The 19,369-nt window shown below is 25.3% G+C and overlaps 1 protein-coding gene across 4 annotated transcripts in view; it reads right to left on the bottom strand.

Annotated features, from left to right (window-relative positions):
• The window catches only part of LOC114130004 (1-phosphatidylinositol 4,5-bisphosphate phosphodiesterase), a 54,317-nt gene extending 35,148 nt beyond the window's left edge, over nt 1-19,169 (bottom strand). For 2 of the 4 annotated variants that reach the window (XM_050199912.1, XM_050199911.1), the window contains exon 1: nt 19,027-19,134. The gene's annotated coding sequence lies outside the window, so the exon portion shown is untranslated. Of the gene's footprint in view, nt 1-1,274; nt 1,294-19,026 lie in introns of those variants that run through there. The other 2 variants (XM_050199910.1, XM_050199915.1) reach the window with 2 other exon arrangements.
• Between the last annotated feature and the right edge of the window lie 200 nt (nt 19,170-19,369).

Here is a 19,369-nt window from a genome sequence, read left to right on the forward strand (position 1 = left end):
TATATTATATCAACATCGATAACTCTAGTTTAATAACAAAATATGTATGTAAATAATGTAAATACTGTAAAAGTAAAAATAGATTTATAGTACAAAATAAATATTTTATACTCATTTATGATTGTATTAAAATAAATCGAAAATCCTGTACTAAAATTTTTAATAATATAATATATGTATTTTTCTTAAAGATTTTAAATTCACAAGAATAATATTTTTAAATTATAAAAAAATAAGTAACATCATATTGACGTATCGTTTAAATACCCAACTACCTAAATAAGTTCGTCCAAATTTAAAAATCAAATGTTTATAAAATATAATTCTCTTTACACATATTTTAATTTCCATTTTCTAGTATGAACTTTTTATAAGAAAACTCGCATTAGATTTTTAAAACATATATAAAACGAAAAGTTTTTATGAATTTCTAATTTTTTTGGAATTTTGATGAATTTCTTCAGTTTTTGTTGTTTTTTTTTTCAGAAAAAAAGTGAATACTTGGAATTTTTACTTTAAGACCTCCAAAGTACCAACTACATTTATTATCATCAACCACTCTCATTTTTGAAAATCAAAGTATATTATGTTAGTGTGTTTATAGACACGAAAAAAAAAAAATAATAATAATAATATTAATAGAAAAAAAAGCACAAAATGTAAAATCAATACATTCATCGCTTCACTTAGAATCTAAAATAAAATTAGAAAATTGTCGTTTTAACGACTTAAATTGTGTAAAAAAATATTTTCTAAAACAATAAGAATTTTTGAAATAATGAGAGTTACGATCAATGAATAGGCCGGTATAGAATTAGGCAAAGTTATAGTAGTTTCACGTCATACATTCAAGAGCTAATGTCATTAAATCGGTGTTTCAAGTCATTAGCGAGTGAGTAGTTTTGCCGGGACACACACACAACGCATTGTACTTTAATTTAGATGAAAACGAAAATACAAATTTATTTTTAATAATGGACAATCACAAATTTCCGCTCTAATTATAATCCATTGTTCGGGCAACAAAAAACATAAAAACAACCCTTTATTTTAACAGTGTGAAAAAACTACAACTATTACTATATACGGTGTATATACAATAATACGTTAATCATTGAAACAATACAAACCACGAAGAACGCACATACCTGCTATCGCATATACATTTCAAACTACTCGTTCAACACTATTAATCTATGTAAATTCTAACAGAAAATAATTGAATTCGATAGTTTATAAAAGCCAATATATAATAGTTTAATGCTTTGACGTACTGTTGGTTGAAAGTTCGTCCGCATGGCTTCCATTTACAGCTAATACTGCCCGTTTTGACCCGGTACGTGCTACGATGTAATACATTATATCATAAAAAAACTTCAAAGGTTTCAACGGATCGAATCTAATTAAAACCAGTAAAAAACGTTGACTTAATACTATGCCATCGTAGTTTAGCTACCAGCTAGGTCACATTCATATTAAATGTTTAAAGAAAATAACAAGGCAAAATTTAAAACGTTATTCTGATATTTTTATAAACTTGGTATATAGAAACCATACAAAAGGAACGCGCTTTCCGCAGTACAAGTCGTCGTTTCGCTTCAACCTCACCAACGGGCAATAACTAATATGATTTTTTATGCAGATAATTTTTGTTTTTGTTTTTACAAAGTGAACACAAAAAAAAATTGTATAAAATATAGACAACACAATATATACAGTTGATGAATTGTTCAATTGATTGTATTTGATAAATGATTAATAAGCATGAAACAAATTTGGTTTTTATCGTATCATATATATTCGATTGTCTCGTGTTTTTCTCACCTCGGCAGTCAGCGTGAGATTATGAATTGTAATATTATTATTATTATTGTTAATATTATTAATAATCATTTGAAAGCAAAGTGATAAATTATTATTGAGCTAATAGAAATATAAAACAATTCATTAGGTAATTAAAAACCAACGTCGTTCATCGAACTTCAGGCCAATTGAAAAAAGAAATGTATCTAATTTTTTTTATTATTATTAAAAGTGTACTTAACCTTTCGTACATAATATTATTGATTATCAGAAAATAGTTTGTATTAAATTTTAAGCTCTTTGAAGATTAATCTATGTTTTTATTCTTCCACATTATTACGTTTGAAAATTATTACATCACAGTATTATTAACACAAATGTATAAAATCAAAAAGTCTCAACAATTTAAAATAAGAAAGAAAAAAATTTCCTCACCTATAGAAATGGAAAATACTCAGAATTTCCTCTCTGTATCACTGTTCGAGTAGTGACAGTTCAATAAAAAAAATTAAAAACCATTGAAAATGTGTAACCCTTATCAACAACATAATATGCGTCAAATTTTTAATTCATTTTCATAGAAGCCAAATGAAACATTAGAGAACAAACATTTTTTATCTAAAAAATCTTAACGTTGAATTTAAAAAAAAATAAATATATACTTGAAAATTATTAGACTCAGTTTAGGTTATATATATATTTTTTGTAGGTACTTTGAATATAATATTATTAAAATTTTAATTATTTTATAACATACTATTTTATTATACATACCTAAGAATTTTATGTAACATTTTTTGAATAAATTATTTGGCTTGGGTTAAGTTTGAAATGATTGTGAGTCCATGACCTTGTAAATATCTTTGCTATATAAAAAATAGGGGTCAACTAACAAAAAAATAAACTGATATTAATAATAAGTAATAATATAATGATATTTACATTATGACGTTAAAAAAGTATAACAGCTTAGGTTTAATTCATTAAGCAATTTAGTTTTATTGTACTTATTTTAATGGAGTCAAGTTAAAAATTTAATAAATAGATTAGTAATATGTTTATGGACTATAACTATATGATAATGCTCTAACTATATTATATATAATTGAAATTTATTAATTCGTCTGAATATGTTTACTGAACCAAAAATAACTGATAGCAATGTATTTTACTTTTAAAACTTAATTTATCTAAAAAATGTGTCGTATGAATTGCCATTTAAATACATTGAATTCATATATTTAAAAATTATTTTTAAAAATATTGTCCTTTAAGAAATTATAAGGATTGATGAATAATATTATCAATCATTAATTTTATTTATTACATACATAGTGTTTGAAATCACGCGAAGAAAGCATCTGCCATAAATATTCCATTTGGAGGACGAATTCATTTATTTTAAGTATGCAGATAAATACTTTTTGACAGTCCAACAATAAGTTGGGTCTAGACTCGATGAATAATAATGACGTGTCTTTAAAATACAACATGTTTTTAATTCTTTAAACTTGATATTTTATATGGGTTAATATTCGAACAAATCCAATTACATTAAATATATTTTAAAATTTAGATAAATGATATTATTGATATTGATGTAAAGTGACTTTACTTTAAAGTTTAAATTATATTATCTAATTTGTGTTCAAAAAAAATTATCAAAGTGCAATTGGAGTAGCTGGGGCTACGCTTTCTAAAACCCATTTAGTTCCCTAGCTAAAATATTAAGAAGTTTATAATAAATAAATTCTTTTATTATCACATAATGATAAGTTTATGCAATTTTTAAAATGGATAAGGTTTTTTATTGTCTTAACAACTGCAACAACAGTTGCAGTAAACTTTACTCATATAATATAGCTGGTAGCAAATTGCTAGTAACACTTAACTTATAATATTTTACTACATCTCCTCGTTCTATCTACACGGAGATATTCAATTCTACATACACGGCCATGTATTAAAATCTTTATGAGGGGAAGGGGTATAAAATTCAAAACAATTACATGCCTTAGGAAAAGTTTAATCAAATGTGTGTTTTTTAGCTCTGAAGGCAAGTACCTCTGTACACACAGTATTGTAGAAAAGACTTAATTTAATAGTGTAATTTTAATTCGTGATATCAGCCATTGATAATTATTTATTTTATTTGAGCTATTTCTTTGTATTTTCTTATTTGGTATTATTATTTATTTAATTATAGATATGACTATTTTTATACTAAGTATGATAATGTCAATTAATTAATAAAATATAGTGTAAAAATTAGAGTTAAAAAGAGTTTAAAAAGATTGTAAAAGGTAAGCAAATAAGTTTATGGAGGTGTAAAGAACTAATTTTTTCTATTTAGAATACATTTATATAGTTTTTCTTTAATAAGAAAAAAAATTAAACTGTGCCTATAAAACCAAAAAAATTATTAAATTGTTAGTAGGTAGTTACTTTGCTATTTTATTGAATTCCAATGAAGATTTATGTGCAGTTGTTTAATTTCTTTTCAAGAACAATAAATTAATACTGTTAGTACATTGTTTTTCTATTAAAAATCTTAACTTTTTTGTTATAATACATGTTATAATGATCGCTTTATATAAATGGAGTTAAAGAAAAAATAAAAAATAAGAAGAACTAAATTAGAAAAGAAATAACAAGAAAAGTTTAAAATTGAAAAATTTGTAACAAAAGAATACTCCGAAAATATATGACATTTTTTTTTTCATACTGTTTCTCAGTATTTTACTTCAGTTAATAAAGCTTAAGTGTATTATATACAAATAAATTTTCAAGTTTTTTTTTTCTAGATATTTTGTTTTATATTTTGTGTGTTTTGTACGAGTAATAGTGATATATTTTCGAAATAAAAAAAAATCCTTTATAACATGCTAAGTTTGATTTGTAACTCTATTAATAAATTTAAATGAGATTTTAAATGTAGATTGTCAATAGAAATCACCTATTAGAAACGTTAACCGTTTTAATCAGTTTATATTATATTGAGGAATAAATAAACGATTTAACTAGAGGCGAACTGGGTGAAATATTGTAGAAATAATAACCATAATAATATACCGCTGAAACAGCTAGTACACAATATGATTATATCACATAATATGATAATTATTGGTCACGAATAAGCACCTGCTAAGGACCTCCGTTAGATGGTAAAATTCGATATGATCGTGTTTAATAAGGTGCTAAAACGATCGTGATACGGTCTCAATTGACTCGGTCACGGTAAAAGTAAAAAAAAAAAAAATTAAAATTAAACCCAACATAATATACTCGTGCGCCGTAAACCATACGCGATCACCGGATAATAAAATATTATTACCGCGGAGAGTTTTATTATTGTCTGTATAAAGTGACGCATTATTAGACTACGCACATTATAACATTTAATTTTAATGTAATGATACGCATAAACCCATTACGAATTTATATGCTCGTGTGTTCCGAGTAGGTTTTTCGTATAATTGAATATCGGAGGCATGTGAATCGCTCTCAAATCGCGACGAGCACGTTATAATATAGGTACTTAAAAAACTAATGTAACTCGTGTAAAGCCGATTCGTTGTCGTTGCGGAGGTAGACCGCGGAGTGGTGAGATGGCAGTGAAAAGTCAATATGCGGTTTTAAATCGTCCTATATAGATACATCCGCCGAAACGATAATAATATAATGATAATAATAATAATAAAAAAAATAATAGGAAGCACATATTAGCTGGTACACTATACATATATTGTATGGTAGTATCTACCTGCTATATAATAGCATTTTATCCGATGAATGTAAATATGATATTTTTCAAGCTCGGGAGAAACGACGATAGATATCGTTTTAAACATCACTCGTTTGCAGGGCAGCGTGGCGTGACGAACTACAAGTAATTTGTCCGATGCGAATAATGTTTCCGTCCAGTAAAATGTACTTAATAAATAATAATATAATATATTGTACACACACGCTCCACTGGCTATATCGTATTATTATACACCTGTCGGTTAGGCTATGTACCTTTTAATATTTCTTTCCCCCCAAACCTGCTACTATAATACATACATAACAACGTTTTTATATATTTTTTTTTATCGCGAATAGGGCGAAATTTTATCCCCGGGCATTATATTATTATGATTTTATTATTACCTACTTTATTTTTTTTATAACGTGAACGTGTTTGAATTATGTAGAAATATTTATGAATATCGTATAGATATACTATATACGTTATCCTTAAAAGTTAAAAACAAAAGTAAAATCGTAAAATAATACGGCGTGGATAAGATATATTATCATGTGGTTTACGATAAAAAAAAAAACTCAGACTCCAGTACGTATAATATACTACGTGTCATATATTTGCTAACCCTAAAACATCTATAAAAAAAAAAGACCATCCATATATATATATATATTATATATTTTATAAAATAATGTATGGTATTTACCGCAAGGGTACTTGCCGACCACTCGTCAGCCGGAAAACTCACAGTTAGACGATTATCGAAATTCCCCGAAGGCTCAACGTTTTGTACATTGCTGCTCCTTCTCCACAAGCCTATATACAAACCTATGGTATATAATATAATACAAGCGCGCGCGTGCTTTTAGGTATATCCGTAATACGTATATAATATTATATGTTCAGCGTGCTTGCGATAAACCAAAGAAAATTCGATCTTTTCACCTAACATATAATATAGATTATAATAATGATTAAATAATATTATATACACAAGATGCTTTTTATTATTGCGTGGGTATAGAGAATGTCGACGATGACGAGTGCTCAGATTAATAGTCAGACCATAACTACTGTAGATCGTTTTAATTTACACAATAATATTTAGTATATTATATATTAGGTATTATACAATATATATAGAATGCCCCATTCGCTTTTGTATTTCTGTAACAAATCAGTTAGAGTTTCAGTAATAATTCATTAAAAATTGTAATTGCTGATGTTATAAATTTAAAAAATATTTTTATTTTCTGTACAATTCAATTTTTGGAATAACCATCTTATTTTTTTTTTTAAACAAGAAAGTAATAATAATAAAAAAAAGAAATTAAAATTGAGTAAAAGTTGACCTAGATTTTTGATATTTATGAAAATGATGGTTCATTTATAAATTGTTGTTAAATTAAAATTTGCTTATGAATTACTATTGCAGACTGCGGAAATTCCCGCCGTTCTTCCACGGAGGACGTAGATAGAGTGACACGAGAATTTTGGAATATTATTACACTGTATAGCCTAAAATAATAAATTATTGAATATCGAGTTATTATGTTATCTGTATAATATTTAACGAGAATGCTGTACACCGTTCATTGTCGTACATTTTACGCAAGTGAATATAATATTAGTTTTAAGTACGTATATTAAAAATATAATATAACACAAGTTATAATAATATATTAAATAAGCGTGTTTGCATATTAAAAAGAGCAATCTGGCACATCGTTCGCGTGTGACATTATAATAATAAGGTTGTCGTTGAACTTTCTGGAAATATGTTATAATATTGTGTATAATATTTTCCGAGTGGCGAAAACAACTTGTTAACATCGGGTGTCATTGCATGCAATAAGGGCCCCGTGGTGGTGACAAATGCAGACACGCACAAAATATTATATTAAATTATGCATATGTGTGCGCATTATTTTGTTATATTACGTACACACACACACACACACACACACACATAATATGTATATATTATTTTAAATGGAATTCAGAATTTTCTCAAATTATATAACGTAATATTATATTATAAACGCGCACTTAATGACGATATTGCTGTAATACTCGCGAGTATTACGAACACTGTACAAAGCAGTTTTCACAATGCGCTAATTTAATAATATAGTATATTATGTATACATTATAAATTAGAGTATATTACGCAGAGTGTCATTAAATCATATAGACTTGACGATATTCGATTCTGTAATCGGGTTTTATTGATTCGAAACACTCACATATTCTCAGTTATTATTTTTTATGAGTTATAACTTGAAAGCATTTATTAAGAAATACATAATCATGTAAGTTCCTATATAAAATACGATAATTTGTGTAAAGGGCACTCGATTATAGACTTTTGTTTTACAGTTTAGATAATATATTATAATTTGTATTATGTCAATTTTTAATTTAAATTATGCTAATATAATTATAGTAGTAATTAAAATAATACCATACGCAGTAATATAGTGTATATTAACAACGATGAGAAATGTCCAAAATACATTTGTATCCTAGGGTCTTATTTTTAGATTTATATATTTAGGACTTTAGCTGTATTTTTCGTTGTATTATCTTGTATCTTTTTTGAGTTTATATAAAGATAATAAATACACATAAAGATTCATTTATTTTCAAGGCTTTGTACTTGAATCGTTTATTCTTACGGTTAATATTGGTTAATACCGCTGTTCAATAGTTCTGAAAAAAAAAATAAGCGGCTGAACCTACATATTCTTTAGCTAAAAATGTAAACGAATCGCATAAAATATACACAACATGATTGGGTTTTTAGCGGAGTTTGAGATATGGTTAATTCGGATAAAAGGCTCTGTTATTTATTTATTTTAAATTGAAAAATAATAACTATTTCATACCTATATATTTTTGAATATACTATCTAGTGTAGAATATATTATATATGATGAAATAACAAAAATAATATAACCTATATTATTGAACGCAAATAATATGGTGCATATATAATTTTTAGCCCTCATATAAATATATAACTATTTCATTATCTGAGTTTCTGAAAAATATTCGTCGCTATTATTTATGGGCTTATTATAGCTCTAATAGGTAAGCAATACACTGATGAAATAGGTATTTTAAAAATTAGTACGGACTCGTCGTTCATCTAAATACCAATAAGATAATCTATAATTCGTATTTTGTTACCATATAGTTTAAATAATCTAATTATTTTTTCTACACATTTTTAATTTTAACCATTTCATATTTACATAAGATGTTGAATCTCAAACATTTCTATTGGAAATTTCAGCTACCTATGTAAGATAAAAAATATTTTAAAATTTTTGAAATTCCAGATAAAAATAATGTATTTTTCCACGAATATATTAATAAAAATTTATTTTCGTTAAAAATAAAGCTAAGACCAAAAAAAAAAAAATCTAACTTATTAACATTAAATTCTAGAAAAATGTATTGAAACTATTTTATTGTAAGGAGTTATTTAAAGTTTGAATTATACAAAAACATGAACAGAAAATATGAAGTAACTTACAGTTTTTAATCAAAATAATAATATTTTACTAAAATCGATTCAAGTTTAATTTATATTACTATTGACTATTAAAAAGTGTAGTAAAATATCAAAATAAAATATATGATGATATTAAAGACAAGTTTTTGAATATATAGACATGTAAGCGACTTACGTTGTGTATTGGCATTTGGCACGTGTGCGTAGGGTGGAAAAAATTATTTGGGCGTTATAACAAGAACAGAAATATAATACATGTTATTTTTCTAAAGGTCACGACTATAGTATTGTTTGAGCTTCTGCTTATAGCGCAAATAAAAGTAGTACGTTTCCGATTCATGACGCTGATGTTATATATTTGTATACTTAATTTGTATATATTTATAATTTTATAAATATACCTGTTGGAAGCTATTTTACTAATAATTTATTAATACACGTTTATGCTGTATGAAAATGTCGTAGAAAATAGAAAAAAACTTTTTTTTGCTTATAAATTATATCGTTATTTGCCGCATATTATTATACGCAGATTTGTACGAAAAATTATTATCATAAATAGTCGAAATTTTAATGAAATAGCTTTTCTTAATGACTGGGTTGGGAATAAATTCATAATAATTAAAGTGCACATAAATATTTGAATTATTAGCATCATTTTTATTAAAAATTGAAAAGCAGCAACTCGGCGCTGTGTGCAAACTTTCTTGGCCTCTCAGGTCCGTGTTGTCGTTTATTGTAGTTTATTTTATTCATTTCTCTAATATCTAAAGAAAGTTAAAATAAAGTCTGTTCCTTGTTAAGTTTTCTACTGTACAAATCCGCTCGATTTTCCTTTAAGCACGTTATAATAATGCGTTTCAGATCGAAATTTTGATTTCGAAGTGCTACAAATTCGTCTATATAATAGCTTTATATATTGACATAAAAAATGAAGTATAAAGTTATATAAACTTAGAAAGATTATTATACCTTGTAAAGAAAATGTATTATTATTAAAATAAAAAAACAAAATAATATAAAAAAAAAAAAAAAAAAATAGTAATATCAGTGCAAATGAAAATATATTATAACAAATAACCGATTGCAATCAGCATTCAGAAATATTTTAAATCGATAGATATGCATAGGGTTTTTTCCTAAAATATCAAAAAATGTGTAGTGATGACTAGTGAATACCTGAAATAATTGAATTTTAAAACATGGTATTATACTTCTTATATTCTATAAGAACATGGTTTAATATGTTTTAGTACAAAATATTTACTTATATTAAAAGTTACCTTATTTTCATCTTATTTTAATTATTTCTTATTTAATAAATATCAATCTACGAGTCATAGGCAATGAAAAAATCAAAACTTAAATCAAAATATCTAAAATCTAAATTATTACCATAAAAGGTATAAATTTAATATTTAATAACATTCTTATGATCTGAAATTAATCACAATGTTTTGTACCTACAAATATAAGATATAATGACTATACATTTTAATAAATTCAAAGAACGATTAGCTATTAAAATCTTTACTAACACCTTAGTATTAATGTCTATAATGTAAAATATATCTCCAACAAAAATCAAACGGTGAAAAAAGGCCAAGTTCTAAACTGCTCCACCTCAAAAATGTTGGCCTATCAAAGTAGTGCAATTTACATTATGGTCAAGTTTGTTATTTTTTAATTCATAACCTCATTGCACTCCTACATTAAAGAGCAACACTCCTCTTTTATTTGTATTGTTTCACACTTGGCCAGTTTCTGAATAAAGCATAAACTAGACTTGGCTGCAATGTAGATACCACTTCTATGATATGCTGTTTTTTTTTTTTTTCAGAAGAATTCTAAACCTTTTTTTATTTCTGAGTTCTATCTTCCCATCACTCACGTAAGTCATAAGTAAGTATATTCGATAATGATGTTTTATGCTTCATTCATAAACTGGCCAAGTGTTAAACAATACAAATAATAGAGGAGTGTTGCTCTTTAATGTAGGAGTGCAGTGAGGTTATGAATTAAAAAATAGCAAACTTGGCCATAATGTAGATTTCACTACTTTGATAGGCCAACATTTTTGAGAAGGAGCAGTTTAGAACTTGGCCTTATTTTTGCGATTACGATACGGTCGTGACTATTTTGGTAACTCCTTCTTTGTATTATACAAAATAATGATAATGCAGTGATAATAATTACATTCAATTCATAAAAGTATACAATTTTTCATCAATTTTTTCTTATGACGTTATCTCGTAAAATTTTCGTCCGTAAACCGACGAATATTATTAACCTATTCTGTACTTGAATAATTATATTATATTTTGTATTTGAATAAACTAAATTTAACATTATAATGTTTTATAAATATATATATAAGTCAACTACAAACAATTCTTATTACATACCATATTAATATTGTAATACTATCTGAAAGAAAACGTTTATGCTTGCCACACGCTACTTTACACGTTTAAAAAAACACTCTCTAAAGCAGCATTAATTTTGAAAAAAATTCAATTTTTAGATTTTTCCCTTTAGTTACACTGTAAAACCTACCTTTGTGCCAAGTTTCACTATTCTACCTATACGAGAAATGTCTTATAATTTTGATGATGAATGAGTGAGTGAGGGAGTGAGTTAGTCAGTAGCAATATTCCAAATTTTGACATCCTCCCATTTTGAAATGACACAATATTAAGGACTCATATTCTTACAGCGTCTTAAGCTACTTAAGATTAATCTGTGTTTTAAATTTAAAAAGTTTATCTTTAGATGAAACAAAGATATATGGGTTAGAAAAACTGGGCGAATTGGTTCGTGTAAAGATACACTGTCATTGCTGGAACTTGGTCTGGCGCATTGCCGTGCGCTCAGATTAATTTAAATGTTTTTTTACTTATTGATTGATTGATTGATAGTAACGCCCACGAGAACAGATAGTACAGTATATAAGCAATATAATACGAATAACCAAAAAACTAGTAATGAATTTTCAAATAGCATAAAATAATAAACTATAAACAAAATAACATTTTTTCAACACGATTATCATCAAAAAAAAAAAAAAAATTCAATTCAGATATATTATCATTACAATAATTTAGAACTCTTTATTAAAATACACCATTATTTTATCTTTATAGTAAAGTATTATTTGTTGATTATTTTTTTGTACAGTAGTTATAATATTATATTATAAGTTTCAATACCTACCATTGTGGATTTATATGACCAATGAATCATATTATCGATACAACAATTAAAATTATTTGAAACCATTACATTTCATAATTTAATATATTGTTATATAAATAATACTATTGCTGAAAATTAAAAATAGCACGTGTTTTGATTTACTCGAGTAAAAAAAATCCACATGTTAAATGTTTTAATTTTAATGAAAATAATATTATAGCGTGGTTCTATTAAATCCATATTGGATTTTACACGGAGTGTTTTATTTATGTGGTTCGACTTGAAATAAATTACATGTATTTCATTTAAATAAGAAGATTGTAAAATACCGATAAATGTGCGGGTGCATGTAATTTTTTTTGTATGAAACTGTAGTTATTTCTAAATTTCAATATTGTACTACGACAGATTACAATAATATAGTGTATAAACTTTTGTAGAAAACAAAAATCATTATAAGCATAGTTGAATCTACAGTAAATAACCACAACAATTAAGTGCAATCACGATAAATAGAATAATTCGATATGGGTACAATAGGTACATGTTAAACTTAAATAATTAATAATCGAATAATAATCGAATTCGGTTGTATTGTCATTAATGAATTCTATTCTATTATACATAGTTAGTAGATATCTGCTATAACTTCTAAATAGTCCTATGTTTATTATGAAAAAAATGAATACAGTTTTTTTTTGTTTAAATAGCGCATCTGTATATTAGGGTATACACTATCATGGATAATTTAGATTCATCTAGTGCTCCAACAACAAATTTCAATGCAAATAAAAATTATAATAGGTACACAGATTCCTGTAAACGATTTACATACCTATAAATTATTAAAAAGCGAAAATGTAATCTAATAAAACTCAACACACCAAAAAAAACTCTTCTTGAGAGACTCGTTTTTAATTTTAAAATCTTAGCACTCTTTTAAACATTCTAAATCAATAGCTTTAAAATTTAAGTGATTCAATATAGGTAATTTTTTGTTTATTTATTATACCAAAAAAATATACTTAAGGTGTGTAATAATTGTTGCAAAGGTAGTGAACTGTCAATAAGTTGTTAACAAATTGTGAATAATATTGAAATGTGACATCGACAAACAGTGTTTTAATTTTACTTAAAAATTCTAAATTCTATTTTCATATAAAAATTATTACAAATCACTAATAGTATAGGACTTATAAAGATAAAAATTTCGATGAATATGACGACTTGTTTATATTAATTAATAATTTTATATTATTTATAAAATTTTAACTAGGAATTGGGAACAAAATCTATCAGCGTTTATCGTAATTTATAATAGCATGCTATATATTTTAATATACTATATCAAAACCTTGGTATCCCTTAAAAATACGCTATGAAAACCCTTGGAAACAAAACAAAAAAAAAAAAAATTATACTACTCAACCAATCATAGTGAAATTTTTGTATAGGTAGGTACCTTTTAAACGGGATACAACTAAGGTAATTCCGTTTTATACCACACCATCAACTGTTACAAAAAAATCAACTGACTACCTAAAGTTATAAATTATTATTATATTTCATGTACCAACACATGTAAAACATTTCTTTGGAATTAGGTAGATCTATTACGAATAAATTCATAGTATTAAAGAATAAACAATTTAAAATTAATTCATGTTAGCACTAATTAAAGAGAATGAATTACATAGAAATATAAAATTGAAGAATTTTATCAGAAATTGAGATAATTTTTTTTTTTTTAATAACATTAAATATCACATAGTACTATAGTATTGTATGTATATAAATAAACGATCGTAACAAAAACAACATAATTTCGTTGGAAGTTATTAATTAATATTTATTCATACAATTATGATAGTAGGTATATTCAATGATTTAAGCATATAAAAAATAATAGTTATTGTTTTATAAATGTATTTACAATAAAACAACAACAAAAAAAAACGGATAAATTTACCTATAATTTTACGAATGGAATAAGTAATAATAATAATAAATAATAAAAATAATATTTATAAATATATTTATATTTTGTCGATTTTGGATTTGAATAAAATTGGGATATTTTGATTTCTTTTTTAAATATTTTTCGTTTAGACTAAGTAACAGAATATAATAATTCTGTACCTATATTGTTTCTAACTTGTACTAACCAATATGTTGATGTACAAGTTTTATTGTAATAGCATAATATAAAAGTAATAAATCGTAATAATAATATAAAAAGTCCGTAATATTAAACATGTATTATAATTATTTCAAAAGTGTAGGTATATAGGCAATGATTGGTTATTGAATTTGAAAAATAAAGTGGAACAACTGAACAAGTTATTAGTTTACTATACATAAGTTATAATGTTTAAATGGATTGATGTGACGAGAAGTGATATTTTCAAAATGTATTGAATCATACAACTAGGAATAATTAAAATTACTGTTTAGTTTACATGTTTAAGTGATATCGTATTATGATTGATTTTTATTCGTAGTATCCTAATTACATGGTTTCAAATAAAATAATTTAAAAATAATATGTAAATTTTAAATAATAATACAGATATATTTATATAATATATATTATATATGGATAATTCATTTGTTGAATAATAAAAACCGTTGGTTATTAAACAAAATTATAATTTTAAATACATTATAATAACAATAAAAAAAAACTGCAGGTACACGTGCAATGTGCATTGTACTCAAAATAATACAATGATTCTAATTTATTCATAGTGTACTCTAAATGATTAAATTAATTCTTATTTAACTTATTATTAATTAAAATATAAAAATTTTAATTTTTAAATAAACCAAAGAAATTATTATGAGGCAACATACCCATTTGAAATTCCAAATTAATTAACTTTGTTTAACCATGGTTTAACTGTATAATATATTATTAAAACATATTATTTAATGTGTTAAATATTATACATAGTTTTCCAATAATATGGAAAATTTACTAATGATATATATATATCACTATGACAAGTTTTTACCCCACGTGCACGCGTTTGCCTTTTGGTGGACCAGGTCACAAAAACTATTCTATGTAAAAATAAAAATGCGTAATATGCATAAACTTTAACGTATAAAATATGCGATCACCACAATCTTTAAAATTGAATCACGGCCACTGACAGACTTTGGATTATCCGAGATTTTTAATTTTAATATTTAGAATGATTTTAGCTTGAAAAAATTGTTTGATTTAACATTATGTAGATTTTATAATTTATACGTATAATAGATTTTGCTCGCTTTTTTAAATTATCATTCGGGGTGTACATTATACTCATATTATACAGTATATTAAAAATTTTAATACACTCGTATAGCATTGTAATAATATTGAATGATTTAAAATTGTTTTATTTAAACAGCCGCTGATTCCCAGACACAGTCAGATACCCCGCCATAAAACTCCTATAATGATGTAACATAATTTTGAGAAATTATTACAACTTTATAATATCGATATAACTAAGCACGTATCGGTGAACTTACTTATATTTATATTTTTTAAAACAAATTAGTAATTACATGCCTTTATCTAATTAAAATTATATTTAAAAAATGAGTGATTATTAATTAATTAACTAAATTGAGATGTTTAAATTAGTTGTGAGTTTAGGATTTTAGATCCTCGGCCACACACACACAGACACACATATCGTATTATACGGCGTATACATAATTTACTTTATATACCATTACTAATTCCCTAGAGTCTAGGGTTATGCACCACACTTATTATACACATAGAGGTACTCAAAATATACCAGCACCACAAACAGGTTCATTTAAAATTTCATATATAAAGGTATACCATATGACTTTAATACCCATATAAATGCAAATCTATCCTACATTTATTCGTTATGATAAATTAGATAAATTAAAATTTTTAATTTACTTTGGAAAAAATAAATCACCGCAGTACATATTATAAAATACAATACAGCCAGAGATAATGCTATGTTAAAATTTAGTGACGTACTTTATAATTATGTTTACCTACATACAATTATGCCGTTGTTAAACATCAATAATCCGTTTCATGTGTTATTAATAATTGATTATTTAGTATAAATTGTACTGTATAATTTTAAAGGAATTACTTTTATGGCAATAATAATATAAAATATTTATGATATTATAATTTATATTATGACACCTTGGTTTACATATTAAAAAAAAAGAAAAATAGTAAGTCCCTGAATTGTTAAGTATGTGTTAAGTGTATCTCGTTTACAATGGATATTGACGTGTCAAATTGTAATTCATTGATAAATCATTCCATACCTATGAAAAACGATTCTAAGTATAATGATGAAGTCAGATTCTATTACTTTATAAGGATATTTTATAATTTATTTATAAAAAAATTAGTAATTTATTGTATATTAATATAGTAATACGGTGGGTTTAACTTATTTTTCTGAAAATATCATCTCCATTATATAATTAATAATAAATATGATAAAACTTATCATAATTTTATAGGTACATTAAATTTTTAGTATTTTTAAAATGTGTCTAACAAATATATTGAAAATTATTATAAATATTTTGAAAATTTAATTGTGTATAGAAATAATTATAAAATATTAAAATAATAATATCAAATGTTGTATCTCCTACTGTTAATATTCTTTATATTTTTATAATCTTACTTATAAATAATAGGCAATTTTTGTAATTGACTTTTTATGAAATAACAAGATCAAATTTTGAGTGAATATTCTATTATTTAAAATAAACTATTTTGATATTCTAAAAAAATTACTCGAAAAAACATTGAATTTTTACCTATTTGCACTAAAACAATTACCAAAATTACATAAGTGAACTAACTAAATTATTATTGAATTCTAAAAATCCTAATAATGATTAAAATATAATGAAATAAAATAAGCCTTATTCATAATGTATCCAAAAGAAATTACATAAATTCATGTAGAATGAATAGAGCGTGTAAACACTTAAAAATGTATACGTATTTGCCAAGATGCCACCTATTTTCTTATTCTATCTTCAATAATTCAATTATTAAAAATTTGATTTTTGAAATTTTTAAATAAATTTAGTCCGTATTTCTAAATTTTTAGATTTGTTGTGTTATTTAAGGAGTGTTTTGTGGCCATGTGGGAATACAAACAATATTCTGTTCGTCAAATAATAAACTTTTGTCTACCATAAATTATTTAGAAATTAAATGTTTTAAAATTTTGGGGTACCAAATTAAAATTTGAACAATAAATTTTCGAGTTTCTAATTTTTGTGAATTAAGGTTAACGAAAATAAGTTTGAATGTTTGAAAGATAATATTCTATAATATATAATACGGTAATAAAAAATTAATAATAATCTATTAACATTCATAATTTTTAAATATGGTTTAAGTATAATAATTAACAATGGATAAAATATAAAATATTATATTTAAAATTTTTATAAAACCTTTTTAAGGATTATTATTTTTGGAATAAATATTTTAACAACTGAGGAACACTACTCATAGGAATTTTTAATTATGGGTAGATACGTCAAAAAAAAAAAAAAAAAAATATCCATTAAATAATGACTAGTTAAAAAGGGGAAATCTAATTTGAAAAACCGGAATTTGTTTGCCAAAGGATACTACTAAGTAGTACAACAAATCTTAAGAATTGTAAATTTTAATCTTTAAGTATACTGAAAAAATTCTGAATAATTAGATTTGAATAAATTAATAATTAAATGAATAAATTAGGGTGATCATGCTTGAAGAATTATCTTATAGAACGCTGCCTTTACTATATTTGAAAATACACCGTAACGGTTTCCTTGTTGTACTCATGTAATAGGTACATTATATATTATTAAAATGTTATAAACGTATTAAAAAAAAATAATAATAATAACTCAATAAATAATAATATAACAATGCAAATTATGTAATTATAGTATCATTATAATTGATACCTACCTACCTGCTACCTGCGTATAATTTTTATATTAAACAAAATTAGGGTGGAGCTAAGGCGTGTGAATAATTTAATGATCATTTAAATATAACGAACTTTGGCCAACGGGCTTTTTTACGTGAGTGTAAATACCTCACTCCCACTTTAGAAGAAAAAAAAAACTTTCAACCTATACCAATCGTACAACACACACCTAAAATTATTCTGTTGTTGTATATACGTTAGGAACGGACACCGATCGTATCGAGCGCCAAAACTACTGCTGAGTATGAATTATTTACACCTTTGAATATGACTGCACGTATTATACTAAAAAAAAAAAAAATGAAATATAACCTACCTACTTATCATCACATAATATTACTGAACTAATTCCGTCTACGATAACAACAACTACTACACGCACCCGTATCTATCTTATATTATTAATATAACACGATGAGAACGAAAAAAAATATATATGTTGGTATACGTATATAAATACAGATGAATAATATAAATTATAACGACAATAAATTGCAATACATTTTAATGCCACCGTGCATATAATTAATTATGCAACGAATTAATATATTATAATAAAATACGATATTATTATTAACTATTTCAACGGTGAACCATATTAATGTAAAAAATAGGCATTATAACGTATTATATATAAACGCTTATTGCAATGTTTACATTTCGAATTTATTCTTCTTATATGTTATCGTTATCGTTAATATTATTATCGTAGAGTATTTATTATAATATGTGATAATTATTTTTGCTCTTACCGGGACAGCTCGAATGAAGACGGCGCCGTTCGACGATTTCGGCGGTGGGCTACGTCGACGACGACAGTGTTGCTGCGTGGGCGGTCAAGGAAGTACTGATTACGGTAGCGAAAGATTTCGCGTGATATATACGTTTGTGCAGCGTCGGCGTGTGTGTGTGCGCGCGCGGCGTGCGTGTTTTTTCCTCTCCCCCTCCCTCCGCCCGTCCACAAACACATTCACGAAAACCGTTCCCGCCCGTCGTCGTAATAGCTGACTGGCTGGCGGCGACGACGGCGGCGGCGAAACAAAACGCAATATCGATCGGAAAAGCGCGCGTGGAAACTCTCACAAGCACACACAC

This window comes from Aphis gossypii, chromosome 2 (genome assembly GCF_020184175.1).
Source record: "Aphis gossypii isolate Hap1 chromosome 2, ASM2018417v2, whole genome shotgun sequence".
In the NCBI taxonomy this organism is placed as follows: domain Eukaryota; kingdom Metazoa; phylum Arthropoda; class Insecta; order Hemiptera; family Aphididae; genus Aphis; species Aphis gossypii.